Source organism: Triticum aestivum, chromosome 4B, assembly GCF_018294505.1.
Source record: "Triticum aestivum cultivar Chinese Spring chromosome 4B, IWGSC CS RefSeq v2.1, whole genome shotgun sequence".
In the NCBI taxonomy this organism is placed as follows: Eukaryota; Viridiplantae; Streptophyta; class Magnoliopsida; order Poales; family Poaceae; genus Triticum; species Triticum aestivum.
Window position 1 is genome coordinate 58,204,409 of NC_057804.1, and position 12,828 is coordinate 58,217,236.

Below are 12,828 nucleotides of genomic sequence, written 5' to 3' on the forward strand. Positions count from 1 at the left end.
GGACTCATTGGATGAGATTTAAATGTTGGTTATTTTTAGAGGTCTTCTGAGGCTTTGAAAATTCCTCAATTCAAATTTCATTTGAATTAAAACATGATGCTCACATGAGGGTCTAGCCTAGTGCATAACAGGACCAGGGATGTGACAACCCACCCCCACTAAACAAAAATCTCGTCCCGAGATTCAAGCGTAGGGTAAGGTGAAGGGGGACCGCAAACTAGCACAATCTTCACGATCCAGGTTGCACTTCAAATGAACGTTGATTCGTTCACCATCATTGTCTCGAAGTCTTGCTCTGAGAACTCCAACTATCATGACAACAAGAGGAAGGAAAGACCCCAAAAGAATCGTTCTTCTCGAAGGTCGAACAACTCAGGATTAACTCACAGAATGAGACATAGAAACATCTCTTGAGCTGAGAGACGAAGCATACCTCTAGCGGAAAGGAGTGGAACAAATGACGGAGGTTTACCAGGTAGACTACAATTCCACACTTAAAAAGGTGGTAAACGATTGTCAACGTAGCGAGGAGTTGAGTTGCCATGATACCACAACGAGGCACCTTAGGGATGGTGACTCATAGATATATCCCCTTAAGTGGCAAAAAGAATTACCTTTGATTCAGAGATCATTGAAACTCTTTAAACCAGCCTAAGGCAATTCCGAGCGATCGTTTGGAGGGGGTCGGTAGAATGGCATACTCGGACTTAGATGATGTGGATTACCTTGTTGAAGACAACGTAATGGATGAATTTGCTTAACCACCGGAAATGGAAGAGACCCATGGTAGAATGGCACAGTTGGCGGTGCAAGTTGGGAAACAAAATGCAAATGCTGGGAATGATTCTGGTAACTGGGGAAGAACCCAACAATAGAGAGTGAATTCACTGTTTGAAAAGGTCATGGCATTGCCGAGGAAACTGAGAGCACTATACAGTTAATGCCGACGATCAAACCTAGCACTTGCGCGTGCTCTCAAGGACTTGAGCATTTCCATAATCATCAAGATTTTACCAATATCCGTGTCAAGGATCCTGGCAACCACAACCTGCTACCATGATGAATGATGATGGATGATGCAGATGCAAAGGAAGATAACACTTTCTCAGATTTCACCCTTGGCGGGGCCAAGGAAATAAAATCTGGATGATCGACCGAGAGACATTTAGCACTCTGCTTCTAATGCTCTCCTTAATGTGCTAGCGTAATCCATTTATTGAAATGGTTTGGTAACCAGACCATCAAGTAAAAGGTCGGACTTCGGGAGCACAAAAATCCATAAGGAACAACTAGGGAGTAGATCCTATGAAATCCTTATGGGGAGGTGGCCAACTTCCTTAATCAAGATATTATAATAACAGGTCTTCCGGCTGGGTGTGTTGGCCACGACATCCACTTACCCGGTTTCCGAGGGACGATATTATAGTTCTTGGGAAATGTTCCAAACCATCATATCTGCCTGAGATTCAGATCTAGTTGGTGTCAGGATATTCCATACTCATCGAGTCTAGGAAGAAAACGAAAGTTTGCAACACAAATCGACGAGATGACGTTGCGAGATTCTCGGGAATGAACTACGATAGTAAGCTCCAAAAACATGAGCTGGTTCTGCTACAAACATGTGAACACGTTGTCCCCAGACAAGCATGGCCACGTAGTAGTCTTATAATTAAACACTACCGAGTTCAGGTGGGGAACCATCATCGAGGATATCGAAGTCCTTGCATAAGGTATACTCTTAAGAAGGAACTTCTTCTCCTTGAACAAATCAATCGGTGGCTTGGTGTGCTCGGGACACCTATGGAATGAAGGTTGCAAGTCTCCAGACCACAGAATACTTCGCACGTGTGCATGACTGACTTGGGATGATTCCAGAGGAAGCAAAACTAACTTTCTCAAATTCACGGCGGCAACTTTCACCAAATGCACGTGTATAAGAGGAAGTCACTCCTTTCATCAAACAAATACTTCATGAGCTAGCATGAAGAAAATGCTTTCAAAAGTTTCCAACACTAACTTGTTGTCCAACAAGATCATGGAGGAGATAAGGATGTTGTCAATGGGCTCAACAACAATTCATCTGGGTTTCCTTTTAAAAGAATTCCATAGTTAAGTGAACAAGTGATAGCATTGGTCAGACCCAAAAGATATAATGGTGTATGCTCGAGGGATCAACCACGAGTAAGACAACATTACGAATATCGTTGGTTCTGGTCTGATTGGATGATAGCCCATACTCCAATCAAAGGTTGGATAAAAATGATAGGTCCAGTAACTGATCACGAGGTTCAGTCGATGAAAATATCAACTTTCTTCAACACACATACAAGACATCCCTTATAATGAACTATATCGGACAAGCTTCTATCTTCCAACTCTCCAAGTTGATGCATAGCTTAACCAACTAGCTCAGGGGTATCCAAAACAGATTCTTGGAGAAAGGGTGGTTTACAGGATAAACTAACTTGATCACGAGCTCAACATAACAGTCAGGTGACAACCTGGTGATACTTTCGAGAAGATATTCGGAAAATCACGAACCACCGATATGTTACTAAGATCGAGAACACTCTTGCTTTTCAGGGCAAGACGATATGATCAAATGAGCGAGGACTTGACAAAATCCTAACTCAACAATCGAAATGTGCACCAGGAAGATGGACAAGGTAGCACGATCAATCTTAGAATGATGATTCAAGAACCAACACGTTAAGAATGAGGTTATTGTCCATTTAACTACCAAGCAACAAGGTTGCTAGGAGTATTGATTTCACACATCACAATTCACTTGTCGACATTCCGGTTATAACAACACGGGAACCGAGAAATGAATAATGATGGAGAGAAGTATCACTGCACCAAGAATTCATAGGATGGTGTGCAATTCCCATGATAATCTTAATATAAAGATGGTAACACTCCAGGGTGGAACAGAACAAAAACTGGATTAGTATTTTGATCTGCGGAGTACAACTGCTAAGACCCAATCCTGGGTATGGATGAGGTACTGGAGTTTGTTTCTCCTAGTCATTCTGGAATAGAATGGCTTGACGGACCACAAGAGTAATAGGCATCGATGAATGAACGCACGCATACTCTTGACTATCAATTGATAGACGAGGGTCGGAAGACAACTAAAGCGAGACAACTCAAAGGAACATACGGTTTTCTGAGTTGTGGATGCATAGATTAGTATGTCGAACCAAGTTCAACAAAAATTTTCCGGATAACCCATGCAGAAAAGTTGAACTAGCAGAGTCGCAATATAGAATAGAGAACCCATCGAGAGCACTCCTGTTATGATCTTTTGATCCAACAAACTACTGCCATAAGTGGTTCATAGTATTTGGAAGAAGGAAAATACCATGGACCTCGAGGACTAATGCAAAAGTTACTAATTTCCTAAAGGAACTAGCAACACTATCAACATGAGATAAATGGGGTGAATCTCGGGTTCAGAAGCTAGAAATGAAATACCTACTAACTAAATGGCATCACGGGATGCTTTCGATAATGACGGCCAGAATCATCACACTGGAAACACAGATCATGGCTAGACCACTAGATGATCCCCTAAGCACTTAGGGTCATAATTATTAACTCCAACATATATGTCGAGGCAATAAAGTACCTCAACTCACTAATTTGTGTGATTAATCTGACCAAAAGGACATCGGGAACGGGAAGAAGGGATTTGCGAATGCATCAGACTGTTTAGAAACCTGGGATGACTCGGACAGCATAACGGCTATAAATGCTCAAAAAGATTTGAGACATGCTACAAAAATGGTGGCATAGCCACTCAGAAGCACAATACCAAGGTTTCGAGATCAACAGTTAACATACAGAAGTCGTAGGAGCTGAACTCAAGCTTAAATCCAACAATCTTATAAGTCTACGGATTAGTAACACGTGATCCTGATAGAAAGAAGAGAAAGCCTAGTTCCTTAACCCTGTAGGAAAGATAAGATGACTCAGATTAGAAGGGCATAAGGTATAAGGAGTAAAAAGAGCCTTACGTTCCATCCCACAATCAATTCCCTTATATAGCTAAAGAATTTCTAGACTCAACTTCGACCAGTTTGGCTTGGTAATCCTACACGCAGTCAAGCTCTGACACCAAAGCTGTCAGGACCCCGACTCAATGCCACACCGATCTAGCATATAACACATCATATCACTTTGCGGCCTCACGCACGGTATTCCCACGGGTGCCACCTTACCTGGCCCGGGACCATTTGCGCCTTTTGGCTCACGTATATGATAGTGCCGCTAGCATCCATATGATAGAGAACCCGGGCTGACATGGCTAGTCGTGAACCCAAAGTGGCACTAACTTACAGGGACAGGCATACATGACCCAGCAACGAACGTGTCGGTCATCAGCGAGTGAATTCAGGCTATAGCACTGGGCTAGGAGGACTCCGATGAACCGGGCTGTAGCGGGCTAACAGGACTTCGGTATTCATCGCGTGACATTTCCCCGAGGGGACAGACACAGGAACGAAGAATGACACATGCCGGCCAGCCTAAGTGTTCCGGAGCAGTAGCAAGCTACCATGGAAACACTAGGAGACATTTCCCGGTAAGAGAGGCTACTAAGGATAAACAACTAGATAGTCAGATCCCACACATACCAAGCATTTCAATAACATACACACAATATGCTCGATATGTGCAAATACAACATGGCATCACAACATGACTCTACGACTCAAGTATTTAATTCAATAGGCTCCGAGGAGCGAGATATTACAAACATGGGTCCTACGACCCAACATTCAGAGCATACAAGTAAAAACACAAGCGGAAGCTATCATGTCTGAGTACAGACATCTATAAATGAAAAGGCTGAGAAGCCTGACTATCTACCAAATCCTGCCGAGGCACAAGATCGTAGCTGAGGTAACAAGCTAAACGTCGAAGTCCACGTGGAACTACTAGTGAGATTGAAGTCTCTCTCTGCAAAAACATAAATTAAGCAACGTGAGTACAAATGTACCCAGCAAGACTTACATCAGAACTAACTACATATGCATCATTATCAACAAAGGGGATGGTGGGGTTTAACTGCAGCAAGCCAGCTTTGACTCGGTGGCTATCCTAAACTACGACTGCAAGCAACTCTTTTGAGGTGGCGCACACGAGTCCACATATTCACCAACCAATACACCACTATGGAACCGCTCCCGTCTCCCTACGAGAACGCCATCCATAGCACTCACGCTTATCTTGCGTATTTTAGAGTATCCACTTTCACTTGTCTATGAACTGATATAAGCAACCCAGAAGTCCTTTACCGCGGACACGGCTATTCGAATAGATGATGTTAACCCTGCAGGGGTGTACTTCTTCATACATGTTTTCACCACTTAGCGTCTGCACACGACATGTTCTCAGCAGACTTCAAGCGAAAGCCGACGTGGGTGTAGACCACGACCTACCTAAACACTCAAGTCTCTAGTCCAGGTTTATCGCCTATTCGGGTTCCATCCGCGAGGAGATCCGGCCGGAGTTTCGCTCACAGCCCCAAATGATGTGTGCAGGGTTCCCGAGACACCAAACGGGCGCCCGGTACACCGTGCCACGTGCCTACCGCATCACAGCCCACCCCTCCGGTCAGCGCTGTGCACGGCCTCCAGCATACTACAAACACCAGAAACTACTTGCAACTCCTGGACAGAGGACAAGGGTGATTAAGAAGTCGAGCGGGGTCATATTTCAGGGCCCAATGCATGGTAGTAGCTGAATCATGGATCACAAACACATAACTCAGTTCCTAAGGACGGCTTCAATGAGACAACCCACCATGTACTCCTACATGGCCTCTCACCGCTACCTTTACCAAATCGTGTTCACCACTTAGCTCACACATAGTAGGACATGTTCACACACCTCTGATTCATTCCCAATGAATCAGACCTGACTCAACTCTAAGCAGTAGCAGGCATGACAAACAAACATGAATGAGTAGGCACAACAGGGCTCAAGCAACTCCTACTCATACTAGTGGGTTTCATCTATTTACTGTTGCAATGACAGGTCATGCAGAGGATAAAGGGGTTCAGCTACCGCAGCAAGTAACAAATGACTCGTTGTTGTCCTAATGCAGTAAAAGAGAGCAGGGCGAGAGAGTAGGATTGTATCGGAATGAACAAGGGGGGTTTTGCTTGCCTGGCACTTCTGAAGATAACATTCAGTCTTCACCAGTGTCAACGATCACATCATCGGTACAGCGTCTACCGAGGGGGAACAACACCGGCAAACACAGAAGAAACACGATCAATGCAATGCACAGTATGATGCATGCTATGACATGGCAATATGAATGTGTTTTGGGCTAATGCATCTAGCAACAAGTTAAATGGGGTTGGTTTGAATGCCATTTATTTGTTTGGTCCAAAACAGAGGACAAACATTGTTCAAACATGCATGAAAATGGTACAGATAGATTCCTTGGATTTTTCTGATAATTTTTCATATATAATTTGTTTGATTTGGAGTCACGGTTGAATTACTATGATTTTTAGAAGTTTTAGCTATTTTCTGAAATAAATAAATCGTTTAGATTTATTTAAAATCCAGAAAAGGGTTTACTGCATCAGCATGACGTTGGCATGACGTCAGGAGGTCAACAGGGGCTGGTCCGGGTCAAACCTGACCAGCGGGGTCCACACGTCAGTGACACAAGTGACTAACAGAGTTAATTAATTCTAACTAATCAAATTAATAGCCACGGGGCCCACTGTCAGTGTCAGCAGGGGTAATTAGTCCTAAACTAATCTTGTCAGGTGCAGGGCCCACGCGTGTTAATCCCAGGGAGGTCAAACCCCTGGTCAGCAGGGTCAAACCCGCCGGCGACTCGACGCCGGCGAGGCCCAACACGGCGGCGAGGCTCGGATTTGGTCCTCCGTCGACCAAATCGACGGCGGAGATGCGCTACGCGTAGCTGGGGAGCTCGCGCATCGAGTGGTGGTGGCGGTTGGGCTCGGGATGGTCGGAAAAGACGCCGGCGACGATGTTGGCGGCTGCCGGAGCTCGAGCGAGCTCGGGGTCGTCGCTAGGAGGCACGGCAGGAGGAGCTGGTGGTGGCTATGGGCTACTGAGGTTGCGGTGAGCACGACGGTGGGCTTGGGAGCGAGCTGCGGTGGCTGTGGCCACGGCCACGCCATGGCCGGCGGCGAGAAGCTCTTGGCCGCGGTGGTTAGCACAGCTACAGCGGCCTTACAGGGCAAAGGAGAGGGGAAATCGGTTCAGGGGCTCACGGGGATCATGCAGGGAGGGTCAGCGAGCTCGGGGAAGCACGAACGGCGGCGAATCGATGATGAGGTTGACGGCGGCCGAAGGTTGAAGATGAGCTTGAGGGCGACGCTGCAGGGCTTCCGGAGGGCCATGGATCGGTGGGGAGGAAGAGGGGGTCGAGGCGGAGCTCTTGAGCCCAGCGGCAGGGCGAGGGGTGGCCGGTGGCCGCGGCGAACGGCGTCGGTGGCGATGGCTGCGTTCGGGCGAGTGAGAGAGAGGAAGCAGAGGAGAGGAGGGCCACGGAGAGAGTGATAGAGAGGTCGAGGGGGTTCGGCATCTCCGTGGCGTCGTCTAGGCGCATCGGAGAGGGGCCAGGCAGGCAGGGAGGGAGGAGGTGGCCGGCGCGGGGCGGGCACGCGCCTCCGTCCTTCTGGCGAGGGAGGAAGACGACAAGGAGGAGGCGGTGATGGGCTGGGCCGTTGGAGCTGGGCCGGTTGGTGGGCGCCAGGTAAGTCCAGGTGGGTTCTCTCTCTCTTTCTTTCTCTTTTCTATTTTCTGCAATTGGTTTTGATTTGATTTAAAATATCAAATCATTTTTCTAAAACTTTCTGTAAATTGTATGTGAGCTCAGGAACTAGTCCAAGGTCACAGGCAACTTACAAAAATATTTGAACTTTATTTCTTATATAACAGAAATAAATTCAACTCAAATATGTCATTGGTTTAAGTCAAAGGCCCAAAAATAAATAATTCTGTGATTCCAAAAATATTGGTTTGAATTTTACCTCTTACCAATATTTTCACAGAGTAACAGGAACATTTCTTTGGACTCATTTGATGAGATTTAAATGTTGGTTATTTTTAGAGGTCTTCTGAGGCTTTGAAAATTCCTCAATTCAAATTTCATTTGAATTAAAACATGATGCTCACATGAGGGTCTAGCCTAGTGCATAACATGATGCCCGAGAGAGCTCGATAGGCAATGCACAGTATTTCCAAGGCCTTATGGCCATCCAACTCCCCTCCAGGGAGTATGGAGGAGCTTGTACATCTATTCGAGGGAGTGCGGCAGCGCTTCCGATTATGGAAGATATCAGCCTGTCAGGAAGGCATGCGAAAGGCCTGGGCCATGGTGAAAACACGGTATACCAAGCTCGACCTGAATCACATGGCCCGGGTCGGACCTTTAGGGTCAGATGGAAAAGAAATTCATGTTAGTTTGTTATATGACCAGGTACAGGTAGCCGCCAAGTATTCCCAACAGGATTGTAGGCTAGATAGCATGTTGGATGGCATAGAGGAAGAAGTTTTTGAGTCCAAGTGACTATGTACTTCAATTGACAAATTTGTCCCTAGCCGGATTATAAAACAATTATCATGGTGGACCTTTTTGCTTCAACCTCTGGACCCAAAGGTGCGGAGTGTTTCCGAATACCCGCTCAGTAATATATACCGGGGTATGCGTGGAAACCAGGCATAGGGGTCATAGTTGCTTAACAGACAAGTATCCGGCTAGCTATGTTATATTACATTTTTAATCGTAACAAACATCTTCCAAGAGAATATTTACGTTAAGGGTTCCTTTCCCTGGGTCAGCATGCGTTAACGTGCATGTCCAAACTGTGATTAAAAAATCACAACATACATAACATCTGGGGGTTCATAATGTAACGAGTAAAAAACATCTTTAGTCCACCGACCAAATATTCCCTTAAGAACGCTAGCTTTCGGCTTCATCCAGTCTGAGGTACACATCCGGATGACCCGACAGTAATAATCACAGAGGTGCTCCCTTTATGCCCTAGCCGAACTAACGGGAACGTAGGCCATCAGCATAGGAGCCAGGCAACCTAGCTTGGCCAAAACTTAAATCATAACGATGCATATAATGGTGAAGAAAAGGTACATACGCGGAAAAGACACATATGTGGTGAGCTTGACGCTCGGATAATAATAATAATAAGCTTCTATACAGGAAGCCTCCAGGTATAATTGACGTACATATTTGAGAATGTGTGCGTCGTAGATGTACGGTTTAGCCGCACGGTAGCTTTAAGGCTTAAAAGAAAGAAAAGGTAAAAAGAGAGAAAAATAAATAATGAAAACAAAAGGGAAAAAGGAGACGAATGAAGAGTCTGGTGCTAGGCATAGAATCTTCAGAGTCTGGCCACGTTCCATGGGTTCGGCTCTAGGCGATTGTCTGATGCATCACGCATGCGGTATGCTCCTCCAGTGAGGTCTTCGTCAATGGTTAAGGTCCCCTCCCACTTGGGCTTGAGTTTGTCCTTTTTCTTCTTCGACAAGCGTAGAACGAGTTCGCCAACATTATAAGTCTTGGCCTGTACTTCTCCGCTTTGATATCTGCGGGCCTGTTGTTGATGAAATGCGGAACAGGCTTTTGCAACGTCGCGCTCCTCCTCCAGAGCATCTAAGTTGTCCTGCCAATCAAGCTTGGCCTCTCTCTCTTCATACATGCACACTCGAGGTGAGTCATGAATAATGTCGCAGGGTAACACAGCCTCTACGCCGTACACCATGAAGAAAGGTGTATATCCAGTAGAGAGATTGGGCATGGTCCGCAGCCCCCAAAGTACAGAGTCGAGCTCCTCGACCCAGTGCTTGTCTGCTTCTTTCAAAGACCGCACTAGCCTAGGTTTAATGCCACTCATAATAAGACCATTGGCTCATTCAACTTGACCGTTAGTTTGTGGATGATAGACGGAGGCGTAATCGAGCTTAATGCCCAGATTAGCACACCAGGTTTTCACCTCACCGGCTATGAAATTGGAGCCGTTATCGGTGATGATGTTGTGTGGAACACCATAACGGTGCACAACACCAGATATGAAGTCTATCACTGGTCCGACTTCGGCCGTTTTAACTGTTTTGGCCTCTATCCACTTAGTGAATTTATCCACCATGACCAACATGTATTTTTTCTTATGGCTTCCTCCTTTAAGGGGTCCGACCATATCAAGCCCCCAGACCGCGAAAGGCCAAGTGATGGGGATTGTTTGTAGAGCGGTGGGTGGCATGTGGCTTTGGTTGGTGAAAAGCTGGCATCCGACGCTATGTTGGACAAGGTCCCGTGCGTCTGCTCAGGCCGTCGGCTAATAGAAACATGTACGGAAGGCCTTGCTTACAAGGGCCCGAGCCGCGGCGTGGTGACCACCAAGACCGGCATGAATTTCAGCCAAGAGCTGCCGCCCCTCTTCCTCAGAGATACATGATAACCCACAAGTGTAGGGGATCAGTTGTAGCCTCTTTCGATAAGTAAGAGTGTTACACCCAACGAGGAGCTAAAGGTAGAACAAATATTCCCTCAAGTTCTATCGACCACCGATACAACTCTACGCACGCTTAGCGTTTGGTTTACCTAGAAAAAGTATGAAACTAGAAGTACTTTGTAGGTGTTGTTGGATAGGTTTGCAAGATAATAAAAAGCATGTAAATATAAATTAGAGGCTGTTTAGATGAAGACACAACTAAGTTAGTTTTAGTAGAGAGCTTTTTGTCATGAGAAAGTTATTTGTCCCTAGGCAATCGATAATTAGACTGGTAATCACTATTGCAATTTTATTTGAGGGAGAGGCATAAGCTAACATACTTTATCTTCTTGGATCATATGTACTTATGATTGGAACTCTAGCAAGCATCCGCAACTACTAAAGATCATTAAGGTAAAGCCCAACCATAGCATTAAAGTATCAAGTCCCCTTTATCCCATACGCCACAACCCCCTTACTCGGGTTTATGCTGCTGTCACTCAAGCAACCCACTATAAGTGAATCATGAACATATTGCAGCACCTAGGGGTGGAATTCGAGCCGAGTCGAGCCAGCTCGACTCGACTCGCTAAAGCTCGTTTCATTAACGATCTAGCTCGACTCGACTCGTTACTATAACGAGTTCAAATTCAAGATTGGCTCAACTCGTATAACTCGTGAGCTGGCTCGTTTAGCTTGTTAAGCTTGTTAAAGATATGAACATCTGACCTTACAGATACGATAAAAAGATTAAATGAGAATTTAGCATGTGCATATGTGGTCATGTCCGTGTGAGTCTCCTGGGTGGCTCGGTCTTGAGCGGCTGGGCCTTGTGCTGGGACACAAGGTGTTTAGTGGATGTATTTTACTACCCCTAAAAACATTGATTTTTTACCGAGCCTAATGAGTTACACGAGTACTCATGAGATCGGCTCGTTTAACTTGGTCTGTAAATGATATTAAACTAAAGCTCAGCACGGCTCGTTATTCTTCGAGTTCGAGTCGATTTGAGCCGAGTCACGAGCTACTCATTTAGCTCGCGAGCTTCGAGCTTTTTTTTCCAGCCCTAGCAACACCCCACAGCAGGAATCCCTCACACTTGCGTGACACAGAGGGCACAATAGGACATCACCAATAACAAAACATGCAACTCAAACCAATCACGATCATCAATTAACCCATAGGACAAAAAGGATCTACTCAAACATCATAGGATAGCCATACATCATTGGGAAATAATATATAGCATTGAGCACCATGTTTAAGTAGAGATTACAGCAGGTAAAAGAGGGGTTACACGGGAAGAGTTGGTGATGAGGGCGGTGAAGTTGTTGGTGTAGATCGCGGTGATGATGATGGCCCCCGGTAGCGCTCCAGCGCCACCGAAAGCAAGGGGGAGAGAGACCCCTTCTTCTTCTTCTTCTTCCTTGACCTTCTCCCTAGATGGGAGAAGGGTTTCCCTCTGGTCCGTGGCCTTCATGGCTTGGGAGGGGCGAGAGCCCCTCCTAGATTGGATTTGTCTATCTGTCTCTCTTTGTTTATAAGTTCCTGATTCTGCCCTTTCACCGTTTCTTATATTCCTGTAGATCCGTAACTCCGATTGAGTTGTCCTTTGGACAAGATTTCTATCTGGATATTGGCTTTCTTGCAGCAAAATAAGGGCACCAACCGCCTTACAGGGTGGCCACGAGGGCCCAGGGCGCGCCCCCTGCCTCATGGCCCCCTTGGGCATCGTCTCGCATTGATTCTTCTTCCCAAAATTCATAAATATTCCAAAAAAAATCTCCGTCCATTTTTATTCCGTTTGGACTCCGATTGTTTTGGGTTTTCTGCGAAACAAAAAACAAGCAAGAAACATGAACTGGCACTGGGCACTGAATCGATATGTTAGTCCCAAAAATTGTATAAAAAGTTGCCAAAAGTAAATGAAAGTTGTAGAATATTGGCATGGAACAATAAAAAATTATAGATACGACGGAGACATATCAGCATCCCCAAGCTTAATTCCTGCTTGTCCTCAAGTAGGTAAATGATAAAAAGATAATTTTTGATGTGGAATGCTACCTAGCATAATCATGATCATGTAATCTAATCATGGCATGAATATTAAGACACGAGTGATTCAAGACAATAGTCTATCATTTGACATAAAAACAATAATGCTTTGAGCATACTAATAAAGCAATCATGTCTTTTCGAAACAACATGGCCAAAGAAAGTTATCCCTACAAAATCATACAGTCTGGCTATGTTCCATCTTCATCACACAAAATATTCAAATCATGCACAACCTCGATGAAAAGCCAAGCAATTGTTTCAT